At 44.0% G+C, this 22,685-nt stretch overlaps 1 long non-coding RNA gene across 1 annotated transcript; it reads left to right on the top strand.

The window, feature by feature from the left end:
- Positions 1 to 958: 958 nt before the first annotated feature.
- On the top strand, positions 959 to 17,330 carry LOC139061382 (uncharacterized). The gene is made up of 4 exons (XR_011515424.1): positions 959 to 1,123; positions 5,847 to 5,888; positions 8,979 to 9,183; positions 11,872 to 17,330. It is a non-coding gene; the product is annotated as an uncharacterized lncRNA (long non-coding RNA).
- The last annotated feature ends 5,355 nt before the right edge of the window (positions 17,331 to 22,685 follow it).

Raw genomic sequence — 22,685 nt, 5'->3', positions numbered from 1 at the left:
GCGGGGAACGTTAACAAAATTCAAGTCTGGGGTTTGACGGGCCAAAACCACGCTTTAATTATGAGCCGCACTGTAGTAAGAAACTCCATATTTATTTTGACCATCTGGGGTCCTTTAACCTGCACCAAACGCACAGCACACGGGCGTTTTTGCATTTCAGCCCCATCGAAATGCAGCCGCCGCGGTCGGCATTAGATCCCAAGCACTCGGGTTAGTAGCGCAACACCTCAGCCACTATGCCACCACGGCGGGTGCGGCGGAGAAAGCAGTGAACATCGTTTTTACAGAGTGCGTTTCGCTTAGATGTTACCTGTTAGCGCGCTACAGAACGAAACGAAAAGCTTGGCGGATATGTACAACATGGTGCTCATATTTCACATGGAGGCCAAATTCTTTTCTGTGACCTAGACGGAGTGCTGGCGAATGTGTTAGGAATGTGCTCGGCCAACAAGCACAATCTGCGCTGCTATACGTTCTCGTTGACAACTTGCACAGCGCAGAGGCACACGCACAAATGTTTAAAGAATGGGACGACAGACCGCCTGCAGTTTGCCATGACGTCGAAATAAGAAGCACAAATACCGACGTTTCTGTACTTTTGTGGTCAATAGTTCAATTCGCATGGTTGCGGCACGCATTACTTTTTTTAAAAATTCCAAACGACGAAAACTGTGCGCGCAAAAATTAGCACGGCGTTTGCGACGTTTGAATTTGGCGCCTTTTCCCGCGCATCCCATTAGCTCCGGCCGGTGCACTGCGTTACTGCGCCAAAGAAAGTAGTTCATCAAAGAAGCGAAGCAAAAAACTTTCATACACTTGCAAATCGCAACAATTGTTCAGTATTAACATGAAATTACAGAATGTGTTATCAAATGGTACAATTCATGATAATATAGGCGTGTATTTGTATGAGTGTACAGGTATAATTGCGCGTTTGGGCTGTTGCTGCTGGCACATTTCGGCGAGTGCGTGCACGCTGTTTGCTTGAGAGCTTCCTGCGTTTTCTGCGTTCTTTGTGTGCTTCGCTGTGACATCTTTGGAATATTCCTGCGTGTTGCTCGCTTTTTATGGGCTTGTTGCCTCGAAGATCGCCATGATCGCCTCCGGCTCAGCGACATTAACGGTGAGTGAGTGTTGCGAATTTCCCTTGTTCGTGCATTGCGATCGACGCGGTGAACGGAAGCGCGGGAATTATTTCAGCGCTTGTGCGTGTCTTCCGCGCGCCTCTTTTCTAGTTTTCATTCCTAGTACTATCCTTCCATTGCCAGAATTGGTTGTACAGCACTAGATTCGTGGTATATAACATGGAGCTTTGTCCTGGTTTAACTTTGCACTCCGCTTGTGGTGACGTAAGGCAGCTATGTGGTGCCAGCTAAAACAGGGCATGTTGTACGCCATGATTTCTGTTACGGTGTTCGAGCACCGATTGAGTTAGCCTTATTAATGAGCGCGAAACAATGCGACGTGAAACCATCCGATCTGTACTGTAATCGGAAGATATTTCGTTTGCGCCACGCTAGTACAAGGCGTATGAGTCAGCTGTAGCAACGGAGGGGGGGGGGATCAGCGAAAATCTATTCCCTTCAGGATCGAGTGACTCCGCGGTGCTTCAACGTCACTATCTGACACGCCGTGCGGCCGATGTTCGCGCTATCGGAAAACACAGAGGAGGCTGTCGCGCAATAATAATAAAGAATTTGAAGGGTGTACATGTGATTCTATGCGATACGTGAGATACAATAGAGGGGGATGCCACAGATTGCTGCGAAATCATCGAGTTATCATCATCATCATCATCAGCCTGGTTACGCCCACTGCAGGGCAAAGGCCTCTCCCATATTTCTCCAACAACCCCGGTCATGTACTAATTGTGGCCATGCCGTCCCTGCAAACTTCTTAATCTCATCCGCCCACCTAACTTTCTGCCGTCCCCTGCTACGCTTCCCTTCCCTTGGAATCCAGTCCGTAACCCTTAATAACCATCGGTTATCTTCCCTCCTCATTACATGTCCTGCCCATGCCCATTTCTTTTTCTTGATTTCAACTAAGATGTCATTAACTCGCGTTTGTTCCCTCACCCAATCTGCTCTTTTCTTATCTCTTAACGTTACACCTATCATTCTTCTTCCCATAGCTCGTTGCGTCGTCCTCAATTTCAGTAGAACCCTTTTCGTAAGCCTCCACGTTTCTGCCCCGTAGGTGAGTACTGGTAAGACACAGCTATTATACACTTTTCTCTAGAGGGATAATGGCAACCTGCTGTTCATGATCTGAGAATGCCTGCCAAACGCACCCCAGCCCATTCTTATTCTTCTGATTATTTCTGTCTCATGATCCGGATCCGCAGTCACTACCTGCCCTAAGTAGATCTATTCCCTTACGACTTCCAGTGCCTCGCTGCCTATTGTAAACTGCTGTTCTCTTCCGAGACTGTTAAACATTACTTTAGTTTTCTGCAGATTAATTTTTAGACCCACTCTTCTGCTTTGCCTCTCCAGGTCAGTGAGCATGCATTGCAGTTGGTCCCCTGAGTTACTAAGCAAGGCAATATCATCAGCGAATCGCAAGTTACTAAGGTATTCTCCATTAACTTTTATCCCCATTTCTTCCCAATCCAGGTGTCTGAATACCTCCTGTAAACACGCTGTGAATAGCATTGGAGAGATCGTATCTCCCTGCCTGACGCCTTTCTTTATTGGGATTTTGTTGCTTTCTTTATGGAGGACTATGGTGGCTGTGGAGCCGCTATAGATATTTTTCAGTATTTTTACATATGGCTCGTCTACACCCTGATTCCGTAATGCCTCCATGACTGCTGACGTTTCGACAGAATCAAATGCTTTCTCGTAATCAATGAAAGCTATATATACGGGTTGGTTATATTCCGCACATTTCTCTATCACCCGATTGATAGTGTGAATATGATCTATTGTTGAGTAGCCTTTACGGAATCCTGCCTGGTCCTTTGCTTGACAGAAGTTTAAGGTGTTCCTGATTCTATATGCGATTACCTTAGTAAATAGTTTGTAGGCAACGGACAGTAAGCTGATTGGTCTATAATTTTTCAAGTCTTTGGCGTCCCCTTTCTTATGGATTAGGATTATGTTAGCATTTTTCCAAGATTCCGGTACGCTCGACGTTATGAGGCATTGCGTATACAGGGTGGCCAGTTTCTCTAGAACAATCTGCCCACCATCCTTCAACAAATCTGCTGTTACCTGATCCTCCCCAGCTGCCTTCCCCCTTTGCATATCTCCCAAGGCTTTCTTTACTTCTTCCGGCGTTACCTGTGGGATTTCGAATTCCTCTAGACTATTTTCTCTTCCATTATCGTCGTGGGTGGCACTGGTACTGTACAAATCTCTATAGAACTCCTCAGCCACTTGTACTATCTCATCCATATTAGTAACGATATTGCCGGCTTTGTCTCTTAACGCATACATCTGACTCTTGCCAATTCCTAGTTTCTTCGTCACTGTTTTTAGGCTTCCTCCGTTCCTGAGAGCATGTTCAATTCTATCCATATTATACTTCCTTATGTCAGCTGTCTTACGCTTGTTGATTACCTTCGAAAGTTCTGCCAGTTCTATTCTAGCTGTAGGGTTAGAGGCTTTCATACATTGGCGTTTCTTGATCAGATCTCTCGTCTCCTGCGATAGTTTACTGGTATCCTGCCTAACGGAGTTACCACCGACTTCCGTTGCACACTCCTTAATGATGTCCACAAGATTGTCGTTCATTGCTTCAACACTAAGGTCCTCTTCCTGAGTTAAAGCCGAATACCTGTTCTGTAGCTTGATCTGGAATTGCTCTATTTTCCCTCATACCGCTAACTTATTGATCGGCTTCTTATGTACCAGTTCCTTCCGTTCCCTTCTCAGGTCTAGGCTAATTCGAGTTCTTACCATCCTGTGGTCACTGCAGCGCACCTTGCCGAGCACGTCCACATCTTTTATGATGCCAGGGTTAGCGCAGAGTATGAGGTCTATTTCATTTCTAGTCTCGCCGTTCGGGCCCCTCCACGTGCACTTTCGGCTATCCCGTTTGCGGAAGAAGGTATTCATTATCCTCATATTATTCTGTTCCACAAACTCTACCAATAACTCCCCCCTGATGTTCCTAGTGTCTATGCCATATTCCCCCACTGCCTTGTCTCCAGCCTGCTTTTTACCTACCTTGGCAATAAAGTCACCCATTAGTATAGTGTATTTAGTTTTCACTCTACCCATCGCCGATTCCACGTCTTCATAGAAGCTTTCGACTTCCTGGTCATCATGACTGGATGTAGGGGCGTAGACCTGTACAATCTTCATTTTGTACTTCTTATTAAGTTTCACAACAAGACCTGCCACCCTCTCGTTAATGCTATAGAATTCCTCTATGTTACCAGCTATATTCTTATTAATCAGGAATCCGACGCCTAGTTCCCTTCTCTCTTCTAAGCCCCGGTAGCACAGGACGTGCCCGCTTTTTAGCACTGTATATGCTTCTTTTGGCCTCCTAACTTCGCTGAGCCCTATTATATCCCATTTACTGCCCTCTAATTCCTCCAATAGCACTGCTAGACTCGCCTCACTAGATAACGTTCCAGCGTTAAACGTTGCCAGGTTCATATTCCAATGGCGGCCTGTCCGGAGCCAGTGATTCTTAGCACCCTCTGCAGCGTCGCAGGTCTGACCGCCGCCGTGGTCAGTTGCTTCGCAGCTGCTGGGGACTGAGGGCCGGGGTTTGATTGTGTTGTTCATATAGGAGGTTGTGGCCAAGTACTGCACCAGGGTGGCCAATCCTGCTCTGGTGAGGGAGTGCGTTACCGGTTCTGGTCACCGGGATCAGGCCACACTCCAGGCCTGTTTATGCAATTTATCAACACGCGGATTTTTTTTTTAATCCGGTGGAAAATTGCCGGCACCGGGATTCGAACCACGGACCTCTTGCACGCGAGGCGGGTGTTCTACCTCTGCGCCACCGCTGGCAGCGGTGGCATCGAGTTATACGCCTTGCCAACCGCGTGTGTTTTGTTTTCCACCAGTTCGCGCGCATTCAGCTTTCTTTTTTCATCTTCGTTCGACGCCATCGACTGCTTCGCCCAAACGGCTTCGCGTAGGCGCTCTTAGCATTCACGGAAAGGCAGATTTCATGGCACTCCAGGTCCTACAACATTCAAAATAATGTAATTTCGTGAAATTGCAGCTTTTCGCACTTCAGTAAGTGATTGATTTAACAAAATTTTAAAATCAGTAAAGGAACGAGATGCCTGGCATATCTGCCTTGTCGTCCCACTGGGTTTCGAGGCGGCATGTATACGTTATCGGCAACATAAACATCAATAATTAGCATTGTTTCTTGTGACCATAGAAGTAGCTAGTTATGTCGAAAAGCTATTTTTGCTTTGAATCCGAGCACAAAAGAGTGAACAGATTGAAAGGGGAGCGCATAGTTGTGAACTAAATGACAACGCTTTGCCACAAGCTTGGAATAATGCATTGTCGAAAGAGCAGTTCTGTGAAATTCTTTCTTTGAGAGTAAGCAAAACTTCAGTAGCATCAGGTAGACGGGGAGTAAAAGAATGCAACACTGTGGTTTTATATGAAGGAGCTGCCTATAATATGTGGCCATAACAGTTCAGTAGATGCATGGAAATAATTTTTAAAATAATAGAGGGATGTGAAATAAATTATTTGACAAGCTCACACTGCCATTGGCAAGAGCGGCCACACTTTAGTGTATTCAGTGACTAGTTATTTGTATCCGTCCATTTATGTCAGCCTAATGGTCCATGTAGCTCTTTTGATTGTTGCTTTTGCTGCATCGTGGCTTCACATTTTAATACTGACATCTTTTTTCAGATTCAAAATGAGCTGAGAGACACCCAAGCTGGAAAGCTAAAGGTGAATTCTTTGGCCATCCATTCTGTAGCGTCACCATGTTCAAATACAGTGATGCAGTGAAAATGTATTGCAGGAAGCAGAAAAAACAACATTGCTGATGCAACTGCAAGGCATTTGCTCCAGTGATCAATTGGTGCAGAGTGCCTTCATTAGGAGACAGTGCCTTTAAGCACTCAGCTGAAAGACTGCAACTGCACCGGGACTGGGAGTGAATTTCAATGTCACTTGTGAACATATTAAAGATAGAATGTGCCTTCTTCAGGGTATATGCCTGATATGAGAGGGGCGTTCAGAAACTTAGTGTGGACATTAGTGGTCTACGTGAGTGCACATCTTTCTAGTTTTACCAGAACGAAGGTATGACCTATGTCATGCAGCAGTGCACTGCTAGAGGTATCAAACCAGAACAGCAGCACCCTTTGAGAAAGTTGGGTGAAGAACGAGCAGTGATCAGGGCTTTCTGCATTTCAAGGGCCAAATTCCAAAACGATTGATGCCGAGCTGGACGGTGTGAAGTGCCGGTCAACACATACTTTAGCCAGCATAGCATGAATCTCCTTGGCATTATGCCTCGTTAGGATACAGAAATTGCATCACTGCTCATAAAAAAATTGGAAATTGGGAGGTTGAGGGGAAGTGGCAGGGCTCCCCTCTGGAGCAGCCAGTGCATGCCCATTGCTATACTGATAATCCTACCTTAATGAGAACCAGTGATGCATGTTAACCTATTACGCAGTTAAGTGCATTCCTTGTTTTGTATTAAGGGGACACTAATGACACCCTAAATGAATTTAAAATAAAGCATCATTTTAAATATATATTTCTGTAAATTTCTTGGTAATTGCTTGATTATTAGAGAAAATAAAGCTCAAGGTTCAATTTTCTGAGTATCGCCCCAAAATTTTTGTGCTGACATCTCATTGTCACATCGTGGATTTCAAGTATTTTTACAAACTTGGGTTGTATTGTTTCAGTAAAAGTTCCGGATGGTTTTTATTTTAAGTTTTTGGAATACGATGAAGAACATATTTATATGTAAAAAAATTTGCTGCACCTGAACAGACATCATCAAAATCCATGGCGTCATAGCAAGCGGGTGTGGTAACTTCAAGGCAGCTCTGCCACCAATCTTTCCTCTAGCTGCTTTTACAATTTACTCAGCCTCTTGTCAGGGTACGAGTGAATCTCTTGAATTGTAGAAAGGTCATTTACAGATACATCTAAAATAATTTTTCTCTTTAGTGCTTTCTTGCCATAGTTGCTTAGGGGTGTTGGCACAGCGCCGCTAAGCACGAGGTCACAGGATCAAACAACCACATTTTGATGGAGGTGAAATCCAAAACAGCCCATGTACCTTGCAGCCTGATTTGGTAAAAATTAATCCAGAGTTCCCCACTATGGCGTGCCTAAAGCCTGTTTCACATGCAAGCGAAAATGCTTGCAAATCCTGCCGCCGCGCCGCAGAAATCGGTTTCAAGCGGTGGCGGGAGCGGCAAGGTTCGGGCAAGTTGGAATTTCATCGCAGCGGCAGAGCGGCAGCACTGCTTCCGAACGGCCCACCTCGACACGTGACCAGCGGAGGATTAGTTCTGGAAAGCCTGCGCATAGGACGATGTTTATTTACTTGCTACACGTGGTACAGGCAACATGCCAAGAGAGCTTTTCAACGAATTGTTGAATTGCTAAGCGCAGGATATGTATTTATAAAATAAAAATTTTAGAGGCAGGGACAACGCAATGCTTATGTTGGTAGTCGCAAACTACCGAAACTGGCTGAAAGTCCTGTGTTTTATGCCAGCAACATTGCTATTCACAGCAGCGGAAAATGCGCCGCGGCAATGCATGTGAAACGAAACTTCGCGAAAAGCTTTGCAGTGCCGCGCCGCTGTTCGCTCCATTCGCTGAATCGCTTGCATGTGAAACAAGCTTAGACATCAGATTGTTGTTTTGGCACTTAAAACGCCGAAATTTAATTAATTTAATTTTACTTTAGTGCTCCTTTAAGCGGTAGAATTCATGATCTCTGCAAAAACTCATGCTCAAAGTATTTTCCGTAAAGATTAAATAAACAGTAGATATAAGTGTCTATTTATATTTTGAATTCTGTGATACGTGATGACTATTCGTGGTACAACGAGACAGAATTGTAATACAATGTGTGACGGCACGATGATGCACATCGAGGAAATGACCGAGTCTCCCTAGAGGTCCCTGACATGGACATCAACTCACTGTCCACAAACTTCTGAGTTCACTCCGTGATCTTGTGCAGCCTGTGCGTTGCGAGTAGATTTATTTTATTGAGATTTAATTTACTGTCCTTGCGGCTTATGTACATTTCATACAGTGGAGTGGAATCTCGCATTACTTCTGGAGCACAGCAAGCGAACGTGATGTGTAGTGGTAATCTTAGTAATGATCGACAATCATGTCCCACTTCGAGCTCCTAATGCTGCTTGCCAACACAAGCAGCAGCATATGCCCAGGGTCGCATACCCGGTCACCTAAGCTGTTCCAACGGTTGATATTGAACTCTTCCCTAAACATAGCAGCCCAATCTCCCCATTAGACCATGGGCTACATATTCACACAAATGGATGGGACAATCGAGACAAAACCTGAAAATATGAAGTATCCCAAGAATGGTAATCACAATAAATAGTACTAGATGTGCATTAACGCAAGCTCTTGGGCCAGTTGGTGCATGATGAACTTGAAAAGGGGGTGTACCAACAAAACAAAGGACGCGCACACATGGAAAAGGCGTTAGACAGGGACGAACGCCGGTCCGTCCCAATGTCCGTCCATGTCTAATGCCGTTTCCTTGTGTGCGTGTCATTTGTGTTTCGCTGGTACTCCCCTTTTTCAAGTACTAGATGTTTGGATACTTTCGTTTATTATTCTTGTTTGTGCTGGATTGTTTTTTTTTTTAAACATGTGGCATCCAGACAGCATGAGAAGCTTGTAAGAAGTCAAGTTTAGCGTTCTAGATTTGCAATAGGTACTTTTGTTTTATTTGCAGTAGGGCTGTTGTGTGAATGTACTTGAGAGGCTTAAAACTGTTTTGCTTACATTTACTTAAACATGCAGGTTCACATAGGCTGTAAGAGTGCACATTCAGAAGGTTATCCTGGCCCAACTTACTATGGCCTGCCATGGTGGACCAGGAAAGTTTGCAAGGGCCTTGCTTCACCATGTGTTCACAGAGGAGGAGCTCATGGGCCTTTTGGGCTTTGGAAATAACACCAAGGGGCAACAGAGGCTCTTGACCCCATCAGGGTCAGTGCTGTTATAGGCAAGTACCATATATCCTTTCCGGTTGCATTTTTACATTCACATTTTTTTTTCTAAAATTATGAACTTGCCATTGGCATAACAAACGACTTTCATGTAGCCCGTGTGTGCAGTTGTGTGCTACAATAGCCTACCATTTGGAATGACTGTTCATATGATCTTAAGTGCCTAATGCCGCCATACTCAAATGCTTCTAAAATTTAAAAGCTGCCTTCACTGCCGAAAGTTTTATTATCTCCACCAAATAAAATGAGCTGCATTTGTGCATTAGCAGTGCTACTTGGCTGTCATTGCAAGGAATAGTTGTCTGTGAAGCACGCTCCAAATCTTTTGGCATGGAGGACATGGTTAAGTAGCCTGAAAGTGTTATTCTAATACACGAATTGTGGAGAAGCTATGCTCAAGTGTGGTTACTGCTCAGCTCGAGCAGGAGCACGTTCACCAAATTGCAGAAATCAAAACAGCTCTCCATGTTCTGAGATGTGAAACAGTAGTTTCACCAATTTTAAAAGACCACATCAAATCAAAGTTGCTCCTATCTTGAAGGAGGTCCATGTGATCCGACACAGAAACCTTTCAGCAGAGGGAACCTGAGTGGTGTGGCAATTTTCTTCTGGTAGTTTCAATCAAAGAAACATCAGGGACAGAGTTGCCAGCTTCACTGTCAACAGTACTATGTTTAGTGGATGCTTACTTATTCTAAGCACCTAACCTATGACTCGTATTTATTAACATGCACTTTATCACTTTGTATTCTAAGATATGAAAAAAATATTATGTGGCTTTTCCCCATATACTTCAATAAATGGAGAATAGGCTCGTGGGGCCTAATGTATAAAGCTTCGTACAGACCATCGGACATGTCCACTACTCCCATTCTGAAATTATTAGAATTGTTTCCTGCTTCCTTACTTCACCTACCTGTTAACAGGGTTATAACAGGGTTATGAACCATTGCCAAGTAGATTATGGGCTTAAATTTATCAAAAAGATGAATGGGCTTTTCTGTCGCTCTTGTTTAGCCCGTTGAGGATCACATTTTGGGGAGAAATATGCCTCTAATTTAGGAGTTATATATCTTTTGTGGAGTGCACATACTCAAAACTTTGGAATTGAATAGTGTCCTATTCAATTTAGTCTTTGAATGGTCACTATTTGTAAATGTGAGTATTCTAATATTTTGAAACACCAATAAAACATGAAATTTGAGCCAAAGTACGGTAAATTTTCACCTCCAATAACATAGTATAGACATAAAACGTAAGAACTTGTAAGAATAGCAGACCAGGCTACGTTACTAAAGTAGCTGTACTTTAGAGGCTGTACAGCAATCATTTATGCTTACTGAAGAGTCCTGTGCATGTGAAGAAACTTTTTGCTGCTCCATTTGCGCTTTTAATAAACAGCTCTTCATAACATAACAATGACAGAAACTTGCTAACTTTAAGAATACTAGTATGTGAACCTCATCTTACATTAATTGTGATATCAGCTGTTCATTATTCAGAAGCTATCCAATATTTGATTTGCTTCTGGCATTATTCGGTTCAGTCTCAAAAATCACTTTTCGCGCATCCTTAATATTTTTATTGCAGATTTAAGTTCTTCAGGGCGACTTTCCGAGAAAATAAACTGGTAAATAATGTTTTTAAATAACAATAAAGTGGCAATACCATTTCAGTATTTGCAGTTTTACATGTTTTATTTTTTATGCAGGATAAAGCAGCATAGTTTTTTGTGTAATGAAACTTACAAAAACTTGTGGCAACACTCCCAAATTAGTGCAATGACAGACACCAAGGAGCTAAGTGAAAAATCAGTTTGGGAGAAACCCAAGGAGTGACGGCACTATAAGAATATTTTCTAGAAGTCTCAGAAGGTTGCAGCACCTCCAGTGGGATGCTAGGCAACACTTTGCTCTGAAAAGGCATATTTTTTCAGAACATTCCGTCACAGCCACAGATGTATGGCAGCGAACTCTAAAAGGGTTAAAGAAGTAAGTCCTATGGCATATGGCTCTTAAAAGACAGCATTTCTTCGTATCTGTCACATTCTGCATGTGTCATGCTAAGCAGCTTGGTGCACGACTACACGGAATCCTCATTATAACAGTAATTCAGTCGTTGAGGCAGAAAACATACTTCGCTGTAAGCAGTGTCTTCTTTAATGTTGAAAGTCCTAAGTCATTGTAAGGCGAGAAGTACGTTCCGATTGCATGTGAACTCAGGAAACCTAACATCAAATGAAGCTACACTCAATTCTAGTGACATGACACTATTGTATTTGGAGCATGGAAAGGCACAGTGAAGTGCTGCACATTTTAATTATGAAAGTTACAAGAATTTATTTTAGTTGTCAGTTCAGGTTTATTTATGAACGACATGAATTTTTTTCACCGTTTTGTTTCTCAGCAAGCAAGGTTCACATCTTTGACATTGAAGATATTCATAAAGTTATATTGCTACAGTGTTTTGTTCCTCTTTGCCCTTTCCTGCATTTGACACTTAGTGGAGTCCTGTGCCACACTAAATAAATTTAAATGGTCATGCTGTAAAGCTGTACCCGTGGAAAATTGGAATGAAGCAACACAAATACATAAATCAATTTCATTGTAACGAGGGCACATTGCATGCCATTCTTTTGCATGTGGAAGTTGCTTTTTAAAACTTGTTCTGGCTTGTTTTTGCAGGCTTCACGTGTCGCAAATTTCCTGGTACCAACATGCCCTATGTAAAGAACTCCGGCCTCGCTTCTCGCATGGGACCTTGCCCCTGAAGCAACTGCCCCTGCCCCTTCACCTCTGAAGAGCCCAAGTTGGAGAGCTCAAACCAAAACACAAGTGTTGTGCTCTTGTAACTCTCGACATTCTTATGTTTTATGTTAGTCTCCTGAAGGACCCAATTTGGATTTCTCAAATGAGCATACAAATGTTGTGCCTTTCTATGGCTTGCCATTTTTATGTTAATATTATTTATGTTAATTATGCTAGTCTCCTGAGAAGCCCACATTGGATTGCTCAATCCAGAATACAAGTGCTGTGCTTTGTTATAGTTCACTACATTTTTATGTTAGTTTTTGATATGGTTCCAGTAAGGATAGTGTTTCCTTATTAATATATTTTTTAAGTATCTTGAGTCATTTCATGCCAAACCACCCAACAATTTTTTCAAGAACTGTTCCATTATGGCAAACCATTTCAAGTTTGCTTGATTTTGAGTAGGTACAGCGAGAAAATGTTCGAGAAAATTTGCTTTCATACATACTCTTAAGTCATTGCAGGGCAACCAACCAGCGTTTTTTTGGCCATCACAGATATAGTTGAAGCTCCGAACTCTTGCTCCCCATTTATTTTCCTTCACAAAAATTTTTTTGAATTTTGGCAAAAATTTATTTTTCTTGCCCAGCTAAGCTAGAAGCCACTGATACACGTTTCTTCTGAAAGGGAAATTGTATGATCCAGATATTCAGATGGTGTTCATGTCAAGAGACTGAAGTGGTGACTGCCAAAATTTGCAAAGTTTGAATTTTCTTCTAACGTAGGGAAATACAGAAGGCACAAAATGAATATAAAATCAGACTGGTTGACTTGGTACAGCTGCAAAATATTTCAAGCCTTGGAGGTTCAGTTGACCAGCTAAAAAAACTAAAGTTGAAATTTTTTGCAAGCTTCGTGTTGAAGGTAAAAAATTAGCTTTGGTGGTTGGCACAAAAATGTGTCACCCATCACTACACAGCCGTACATGTCTGCTATGCATGTGACAAGTAACAAGAAGTTATTATTCTTTAAGTGCGATAAATTATTTTTTATAATGTTCATTTGTGGATCACACATACAGCATGAATATATGAAGCCATGTCATCTAGCAAGGAAAGGTTGTTAATATATTAGCCACAAGAACTACTCAACAAACTGACTTCCTTTTTTATCATTACTAAAGCAGGTGACGTCAAGCGCTGCTGCTGCAGTCTCAACTCGTATTTTTTTAACATGAACGCAAAAAGTGGTCGCCAATGGTGTCTGACCACATCAGACTGAACATGGCACGTATGACTTTCATAGATGAGCATGTTCCAGCTCTGAAACAGTGGTAGCAAACAACACCACAAGAATTTGTTCATACTCATGTAGGTTTTCAGTCTGAATTATGAAGGTGTTTTCTACTTGCATCATCATTGGGCTTCAGGGAGCAGGGCACAAAGTGTCCTGCTCCCTCTATGTTGCATTGCAATGCGACATGCCCTTTAAGATGCTTTGTATGAACAATATCAGTGCTCTTTCTGGATTTACTGTCTGCATAATAGCTGATATTTCTTTTTCTAAACTGCATGGAACATATCTTTTAGCACTGCAGGATTCCCTCACATATTTATTACGTACGAGGTCTGTTAGAAAAGTATTCAACCTTTTTTTGCGAACACCTGATGAATATGAAACAAGCACGTTTTCATCAGCCGCCCTTGAACCTTTGTGCGCATGCACGAATTTTTTCCCACCTGCCAATATTGTGAATTGCTGAGACGCAGCGTTTGAATGAGGTAGTACAGTGCTCTCGTCGGTTTTTTATTGCAAGGAAAATGGCAGAGCGACTGGAGCAGTGCTACTGCATCAAATTTTGCCAGAAACTTGGCGACAGCCAAGTGGAAACCATCTGGAAGGTTCAGACTGCTTTCGGTGACTATGCTATGAGCAGCACACAGATTAAGGAGTGGTACAACCAGTATAAAAACGGCCACACATCGGTGGAGAGCGAGCCACGCTCCAGTCGGCCATCAACATGCCGAAATGACCAGGTCATTGCCGAAGTGAACCCCGTGGTGATGCGGGACCGTAGTGTAACTATCCAAGAAATTGCGGAAGAGGTGGGCATCAGCACATTTTATCCACATTCCATTATCACCGAAGATTTGGCCATGAAGAGAGTTGCGCCGAAATTCGTTCCCAAGCTGCTCATGGTGGAGCAAAAGCAACTTCGTGTTGAAGTCTCACAGACATGCTGGATTCCACAAACAGTGACCCCAACTTCATGAACACCATAATCACTTGTGACAAGTCTTGGGTGTATGTTTACGACCCGGAAACCAAATCCCAGTCGTTACAGCGGAAGCATTCCACACCATAATCACTTGTGACAAGTCTTGGGTATATGTTTACGACCCGGAAACGAAATCCCAGTCGTTACAGTGGAAGCAATCCACGTCGCCAACCAAAGACCGCTAAGTGTGCAGCAACGTCAAAGTGTTGCCGACTGCTTTCTTTGACTCCCGCAGTGTGGTACACCACGGATACACACCACAGGGTCAAACAATCACTAAAGACTACTACAGGGATGTCCTCCATGGCCTATGTGATGCTGTATGGAGCAAGATACCGAAGTTGTCAACAGGAAGTTGGCACATCCATCACGACAATGCTTTTCACGCACTTGATTCAGACTTTTTTGGCGAAAAACCAGACTCCTGTAGTTCGACAAGCTTCTTGCTCTCCTGATATGGCGGCCTGCAACTTCTGGCTGTTTCCCAAAATCAAGGGGCCATTGAAACAAGCGTGATTTCAGACAAGAGAAGACATTATGGCTGCAATGACAGCTGAGCTAAAGTCCATTTGGAAAGAGGCCTTCTCGGAATGCTTCTAACAATGGCAGCACTGCTGGGAGAAGTGGCTGGATTCCCAAGGAGACTACTTTGAGGGTGATTAAGTTTCCAACGCTTCAGTTATGCCAGTTTTTTTTCTTCAGCCAAAGGTCGGATACTCTTCTAACAGACCTCGTATTGATATTTTATGTGCAATGGCTGTATGGTTTACCTGGCCCACACCAAACACAAGCCTCGTTGCATTAGAGCATGTGTCCCTTGGCAATAAAATGCAGACCCTAACACCACTTCTTTGTCATCTGTGTTGCATACGAAGCCGGCTTTGTCGTTTGCATTCCCGGCCAGCAAGCTGTGCGCACCTCAGAGAAAAGTCGGTGCTGACAAAATTTCAAAAAAGAATTTCTCGCATTTAAAAATGCCTTTTTTAACTTTACACATGCATAGCAGACATGTAGAGCTATCCAATAATGTATCACATTTTTTCGCCAACTACGAAGGCTGTTTTTTCCTTGAACATGAAGCTTCTTGCAAAAGATTAGAATTTTTTTTTACAGGCGATCAGCTGAACCTTCAGAGCTTCATATATTTTTCTGCTATACTGTGTCACCTGGGCTACCATTTTGTATTTAATTTCTGTCCTGTGAATTTTTTCTGACGAAAAAAAAACTAACGGATTGCAATTTGACTCATTTGTGCCGGTGCCAAAAGCAATTGAAGTATTCAAATATTTGAAAAATTGCCTATTTTGGCAGTTTCATCACTTCACCATATTTCCACGCACACCATTTGAAGGCCTCGATCAATACAATATGCATTTGAAAAAGTATTTGAAGCATTTGAAAAAAAAATGAAAAGCTAGAGGACATTTGATGTCCTCTAGCTCAGCTGAACAGGAAAACTAAACTGTCGCCTAAAATGCTACAAAATATCTGGCAAAAATAACTAAAAGTGAGTAACGAGCTTCGAACTCTAGTAAACATATGGCAATGTTTCAGATATATTTGTGGTGTCAAAAAAATGCTTGTCAATTCGGCATGGAATCTCGTACCTGCAAGTGCATCTGTGCCATTTTTAGAGTTCAGTAAAAACGGCATTTTACATAACTTTGTAAAAATGGTTTATTGCTATCTAAAATACATGAGTAAAATTGATAGGTATAAGTCGGCTTAAATTTAATATGCAACGAAACATCTCCAGTAATGGCGATGATGTGCCTTTCATGTTTACATAAAACCATATCTTCTGAATTCTTTCGTTATTTTTTGTGGCAGCGAATAAAATTGAAATGGAACTCGCACAAGGAGCAACTTTGCTGTATTCCAGCACATCTCTAATAGCTGTCTTTGTTTCATATGGAAATCTGAAGCAGTTAATATGAATAAGTCGCTTGATATGGAATTACCTGTGCAGGAACGTTATCATGGCAGAAAACACAACTGGATCATGCAACAGCAATGCAGCATAATAAACTGCTCCCATAAGCATCACTTATTGTGATTGCCATGTTTCAAAAGTATGTAAGGTTTACTGAAATTGGCGCACACCATTGAACCAACATATAAGGATTGTACAGTGATCCTTTTTCAGTTTTACAGATATTTAAGTTGTCTGCCAGGTAGCATAATTCTTGTTCTTGAGCTAGATTATTCAGAGGTGGACATTACTAGCACAAGAAATGAAAACATTAAACTGATTGTCATAAATTTATTAATTCACTTATAACATCACAGCACATATTTCAGTTTGCAAATTGTAGCCAGTGAGTTTTCAAGACATTCACTTGAAATTAATTTCCAAGATGACACCAGTTTCGAAATTTTTCCATAAATGTGAGAGAAATACATGGGCATTCCGGTTACTTTTGTGCTTCGATGCATAACAGTGCGTTTTGTTAAAAAAAGTAAGTGCTACAGCAGTGCATTTCTACAGCCAGTTTGATGGCATGTGTCTCGTTACTAGTGTCATTCTGGAAATTCATTCTAAGTGCATACACCTTGTAAAATTACCGGCTACAATTCGTAAAAACTTTATTAGGAACTGAGTTTTTGTTAATCAGCTGACTATGGTGTCTTGTTTCTCATGCAAGTAATGTTTGGCACTCTGTATCTAGAATTATGTTAGCTGCAACAGTCAGTCTTCAATAAGTTCCATGAAACTTAAAGATAACCACCCTGCATATATCAGGTCTCAGTTGAGTGCTGTGGGCACAAGCAAATTGTGCCATGGTTATAGTACCACTGGCTACCTAATAGAGAAAGCAAGTACCTTTTTTGAGTGTTCTTATTTACAGTCATGTCAGTCTGCTTGTACATTTTTTTATTTAGGCATTTATTTCTTAAAATTTATTTCTTTTGGTAAATGTGTTTTACTTGAGAGCCACACTGACTACATCTTCAGTATTCAATTTTGTTATGGTGTCAAGCTGCAGGAAGTTTGTACTGTGCGATAGTTTTTAAGAAGTTTCTGATCTCAAACTACAAATGGTTGTACATTTACACAGATGTGTGGTTACAAATAAACAGTTCACCTAGAAAAATGGTTTTTGTCTGCATCAGTTCAGCACTCTTGATTTTTCGGAGGACCATTCACTCTGACAATTGAAAAAAGTGGCATAACAGTACTGCTAGCAGTTTTACAATATAGTTTATTACAGGCAATCTAGGCGCATGCTTTTGAGCCCAGGGTGACAGGGGCCTGCGGTACAAAATGCCTGTATTTAAATTTTATCCCTATCCTCTCACAGCAGACATACCTCCGTTACATCAAAGGTAAATTATATGCAACATAGCTCAGCAGTATTTTAAGGTAAGTGCAGGTTTAAACTGCTAAATACCCAGTGGGGCATAAAGGGCTTTCAACGTAATTTGTGTTGATGTTCAACAGATCTGCAACAATTCTTTCATGGGGTTTCAATATTCACGAACTACACACTTCAACAATACCTCCATGGGCTTTCAATTGAGACTCAACACATCTGCAACAATGCTTCAATGGGCTGTCAACATTGACAAACAACACATTTCAACAATACCTCAATGGGCTTTCAATTTTGAGCTTCAACAATGCTTCAATGGGCTTTCAACATTGACAAACAACACATTTCAACAATACCCCAATGGGCTTTCAATTTTGAGCTTCAACAATGCTTCAATGGGCTTTCAACATTGACAAACAACAAATTTCAACAATACCTCAATGGGCTTTCAATTTTGAGCTTCAACAATGCTTCAATGGGCTTTCAACATTGACAAAGAACACATTTCAACAATACCCCAATGGGTTTTCAACATTGACAAACAACACATCTTCAACATTGTTTCAATGGGCTTTCAAGAGTGAAATACACCATCGTTTCAACGATATGCCAATGATCTTTCAAATTGAGAGGCCACAATGATGTTTCGACAAAATGTCGCGGACCAATTATCAACACTTGTCAACAATTTCCTCAATGATGTTTCAACAATTCCCCAATGATCTTTCAAGGTCATTTGTTGACGTTGACCAATAATATTTCAATAACCTTTCAACAATTTTTTTTGTAAGGGTGGGAACAGTGACTACGCCAGCACAATGCTCTAGGTGTAAGTTTGATAATACATGATCTATTAAAGTGTGAGATCGGGACGGAGGACATCTTGTGGGTACGGTTGTTAATGAATCTAGGCCATATCCCGCATAGCAGTTGGTATAATTAGAGCAATGACTATCATTGGGGTTAGTAATATCTATGTTTATGTCACCGAGGATGACAACATTTTTGTTTTCGTTTGCAATGATGTTCAAGATAGCATCTAGTTGAGAACAAACGTCTGCAGAGCAAGATGATGGAGAACGGTAAACTAATCCAATTATTGTGTTTCTACTGTTAGCTGAAAGAAAAGCTTTATCGAATTCCAGAAATACAGATTCAACGTTAGGGCAAGAGAAAGATAGATCATGGCGACGGTGATATGGATGGTTATCTTGGACAAGAATTGCTGAACCACCATACCGAACATCCTTACGGACACATACTTCCATTGTGTATCCGCGTATACCAAATGGCTTGCTATCAGCGTTTGTCAGCCATACTTCTGAGAGGCAAATGATAGTGAAAGGGTTATTTAGATTAGAAAAGAAATCTATCATGTTATCATAGTTCTTTGAGAGGCTACGTATGTTGAAGTGTATCAGGCATTTATGGGTGAGCCTGCTGTTATTTAGTGAACGTTTTAGTTCTTCTGAAGAAAAATAGATTGTTTGGAATATTTATTTGATTAGATGTAAAAACGGAAGGCTTGGACAGCTACGAGGCGATTAGCGAAAGGTCGCGTGTGCTAGAAAGAACGTACGCGCGGCCTGTCTTTCGTGCTTTGATGCGGCAGTTGTCCGTCCATAGGAATTTCCAGTTGTGCTGCTTTTTTAGTTCGAGGGCTTCAGCAAACAGACGTTTGTTGTCTTGTGTTAAGTGGTCGTTAATAAAGACCTTCGCCTCTGCAGATGGAGGGAAGCCGAGAGTAGTAGTGTTTAGTCGTGCTTTTCGGGCGTTATTTATGAAATCAGTCTTCTTAGTGTTTATCCTTCTTCGCAGGGACGCGGTGAACAATGTCAATGTCAGATGGTGCCACAGGGCAGCCAATCTTGTCGCCGATTTTTTGGAGAACAGCGACACAATTCTCGCCCTGTGTGGACGGCACACCCCGAGTCTCGACATTGTTTGTACGAGAATACTGCTCGAGGTCCGCTACCCTTTTAGCCAGCTTTTCGTTCTCCTTTGCGAGTGCTTTGTTCTCTGCATTCACAGCGTCACATTTTCCCCTTGATTCTTCGTACAGGTGGTTCATCATGCGCAAACTTTCACGCATTTCTGCAATTTCTTTCCGAAGGGCGCCAACATCGCGAGCAAGTTCTGCATTACTGGGCATAGCTAAAAGACCACGGGAGTAACCTTGGCAGCAGCAGGCGTGACAAAAGTTAAGAACAGAATGGTTAATGCCGTATAAAAGCCAAGACTAACCTGCGTAGCCAAAAAAGTACTGCATAGTGGTGTGTCCTTGTTGCCGCGGCTGCTGCTGCCAAGTGAAGCGCAGGACGAAACGGATCCCTTTTTTTGTAGTGCTGGCGGCGCCACGGAGCGGTCCAGTTCAGTGGTAGCGTTGCGAGGTGTCATCAGGTGGCCACGGTGATATCGACTGGCGGGGATGGTGGGTGTGAAGTCCACGTGCCAAGATAGCCGTATGCTTGTCAGCACAACGGCGGTTGAGATCAACGCTTGCCGATTACTGTGCTCCGCTCTGCGTAGCCAAAAAAGTACTGCTTAGTGGTGTGTCCTTGTTGCCGCGGCTGCTGCTGCCAAGTGAAGCGCAGGACGAAACGGATCCCTTTTTTGTAGTGCTGGCGGCCCCACGGAGCGGTCCAGTTCAGTGGTAGCGTTGCGAGGTGTCATCAGGTGGCCACGGTGATATCGACTGGCGGGGATGGTGGGTGTGAAGTCCACGTGCCAAGATAGCCGTATGCTTGTCAGCACAACGGCGGTTGAGATCAACGCTTGCCGATTACTGTGCTCCGCTCTGCGTAGCCAAAAAAGTACTGCTTAGTGGTGTGTCCTTGTTGCCGCGGCTGCTGCTGCCAAGTGAAGCGCAGGACGAAACGGATCCCTTTTTTTGTAGTGCTGGCGGCGCCACGGAGCGGTCCAGTTCAGTGGTAGCGTTGCGAGGCGTCATCAGGTGGCCACGGTGATATCGACTGGCGGGGATGGTGGGTGTGAAGTCCACGTGCCAAGATAGCCGTATGCTTGTCAGCACAACGGCGGTTGAGATCAACGCTTGCCGATTACTGTGCTCCGGTCTGCGTAGCCAAAAAAGTACTGCTTAGTGGTGTGTCCTTGTTGCCGCGGCTGCTGCTGCCAAGTGAAGCGCAGGACGAAACGGATCCCTTTTTTTTGTAGTGCTGGTGGCGCCACGGAGCGGTCCAGTTCAGTGGTAGCGTTGCGAGGTGTCATCAGGTGGCCACGGTGATATCGACTGGCGGGGATGGTGGGTGTGAAGTCCACGTGCCAAGATAGCCATATGCTTGTCAGCACAACGGCGGTTGAGATCAACGCTTGCCGATTACTGTGCTCCGCTCTGCGTAGCCAAAAAAGTACTGCTTAGTGGTGTGTCCTTGTTGCCGCGGCTGCTGCTGCCAAGTGAAGCGCAGGACGAAACGGATCCCTTTTTTTTGTAGTGCTGGCGGCGCCACGGAGCGGTCCAGTTCAGTGGTAGCGTTGCGAGGTGTCATCAGGTGGCCACGGTGATATCGACTGGCGGGGATGGTGGGCGTGAAGTCCACGTGCCAAGATAGCCGTATGCTTGTCAGCACAACGGCGGTTGAGATCAACGCTTGCCGATTACTGTGCTCCGCTCTGCGTACCCAAAAAAGTACTGCTTAGTGGTGTGTCCTTGTTGCCGCGGCTGCTGCTGCCAAGTGAAGCGCAGGACGAAACGGATCCCTTTTTTTGTGGTGCTGGCGGCGCCACGGAGCGGTCCAGTTCAGTGGTAGCGTTGCGAGGTGTCATCAGGTGGCCACGGTGATATCGACTGGCGGGGATGGCGGGTGTGAAGTCCACGTGCAAAGATAGCCATATGCTTGTCAGCACAACGGCGGTTGAGATCAACGCTTGCCGATTACTGTGCTCCGCTCTGCGTAGCCAAAAAAGTACTGCTTAGTGGTGTGTCCTTGTTGCCGCGGCTGCTGCTGCCAAGTGAAGCGCAGGACGAAACGGATCCCTATTTTTGTAGTGCTGGCGGCGCCACGGAGCGGTCCAGTTCAGTGGTAGCGTTGCGAGGTGTCATCAGGTGGCCACGGTGATATCGACTGGCGGGGATGGCGGGTGTGAAGTCCACGTGCAAAGATAGCCATATGCTTGTCAGCACAACGGCGGTTGAGATCAACGCTTGCCGATTAGTGTGCTCCGCTCTGCGTAGCCAAAAAAGTACTGCTTAGTGGTGTGTCCTTGTTGCCGCGGCTGCTGCTGCCAAGTGAAGCGCAGGACGAAACGGATCCCTTTTTTTGTAGTGCTGGCGGCGCCACGGAGCGGTCCAGTTCAGTGCTAGCGTTGCGAGGTGTCATCAGGTGGCCACGGTGATATCGACTGGCGGGGATGGTGGGTGTGAAGTCCACGTGCCAAGATAGCCGTATGCTTGTCAGCACAACGGCGGTTGAGATCAACGCTTGCCGATTACTGTGCTCCGCTCTGCGTAGCCAAAAAAGTACTGCTTAGTGGTGTGTCCTTGTTGCCGCGGCTGCTGCTGCCAAGTGAAGCGCAGGACGAAACGGATCCCTTTTTTTGTAGTGCTGGCGGCGCCACGGAGCGGTCCAGTTCAGTGGTAGCGTTGCGAGGTGTCATCAGGTGGCCACGGTGATATCGACTGGCGGGGATGGCGGGTGTGAAGTCCACGTGCAAAGATAGCCATATGCTTGTCAGCACAACGGCGGTTGAGATCAACGCTTGCCGATTACTGTGCTCCGCTCTGCGTAGCCAAAAAAGTACTGCTTAGTGGTGTGTCCTTGTTGCCGCGGCTGCTGCTGCCAAGTGAAGCGCAGGACGAAACGGATCCCTTTTTTTGTAGTGCTGGCGGCGCCACGGAGCGGTCCAGTTCAGTGGTAGCGTTGCGAGGTGTCATCAGGTGGCCACGGTGATATCGACTGGCGGGGATGGTGGGCGTGAAGTCCACGTGCCAAGATAGCCGTATGCTTGTCAGCACAACGGCGGTTGAGATCAACGCTTGCCGATTACTGTGCTCCGCTCTGCGTAGCCAAAAAAGTACTGCTTAGTGGTGTGTCCTTGTTGCCGCGGCTGCTGCTGCCAAGTGAAGCGCAGGACGAAACGGATCCCTTTTTTTGTAGTGCTGGTGGCGCCACGGAGCGGTCCAGTTCAGTGGTAGCGTT

This window comes from Dermacentor albipictus, chromosome 6, assembly GCF_038994185.2.
Source record: "Dermacentor albipictus isolate Rhodes 1998 colony chromosome 6, USDA_Dalb.pri_finalv2, whole genome shotgun sequence".
NCBI classification, from domain to species: domain Eukaryota; kingdom Metazoa; phylum Arthropoda; class Arachnida; order Ixodida; family Ixodidae; genus Dermacentor; species Dermacentor albipictus.
Note: the sequence above shows the minus strand (reverse complement) of the source record. Positions and strands in the feature narration are given on the sequence as shown.